Genomic DNA, 701 nt, shown 5'->3' with positions numbered 1-701 from the left:
CCAGCTCCGTCTTTGTGGGGAGGCAAGTAAACAAAAAAAATAATCAGAAGGGACATTTTCCAGGGCATCTTATAATTAATCAAAGGAGACATTCCAGTGCATTTTATCATTAATTACAAGGGACATTTCCGGGGCATTTTGTAATAAAACCAGAAATTACTTTTCCCTGTTACGTTTGTTATATTAAAACTTTGTTACATTAAACGTAGTACCTATTCACAATGCCTCCCTACGGGACAGATTTAGACACCAGGGTCGTTTTTAACGTGGAGAAAAAATAGTCTTAGCCGCAAAGGATTTCTCCTCTACTAAGAGAGAAGAAATTGAAATGTAGCATCTGAAGAACAGATACTACACTTTGATCTTAGCCAAAAGGTCAAGACAGACAAATCATTTTTATTTTTGCCTCAACAGCGACATCATTTTTTTTTCTTTGTTTTATTAGGAATTGGAATGTTCCACTTTGCTTTTAAGGGCTGACAAGTTTTATTTGGAATATTCCACTTTCCTTTATTCGGGATGCACAGCATGATAACGGACGGAGCGATAAGCGTAACAGCAACAACAACAACAACAACAACAACAATAATAATAATAATAATAATAATAATAATAATAATAATAATAATAATAATAATAATAATAATACAGTGGGAGAGGATTGATCTGTATAGCAGTCTGTGTGAAGGACAAGACAAAAG

General features: G+C 34.0%; 1 pseudogene; it reads right to left on the bottom strand.

The window, feature by feature from the left end:
* Nucleotides 1-249: 249 nt before the first annotated feature.
* Nucleotides 250-389, bottom strand: LOC145278569 (U2 spliceosomal RNA; annotated as a pseudogene).
* Between the last annotated feature and the right edge of the window lie 312 nt (nucleotides 390-701).

This window comes from Euprymna scolopes, chromosome 6, assembly GCF_053919585.1.
Source record: "Euprymna scolopes isolate OS-2025 chromosome 6, ASM5391958v1, whole genome shotgun sequence".
Lineage (NCBI taxonomy): Eukaryota > Metazoa > Mollusca > Cephalopoda > Sepiida > Sepiolidae > Euprymna > Euprymna scolopes.
This window is presented reverse-complemented; position numbering and strand designations above follow the sequence as displayed.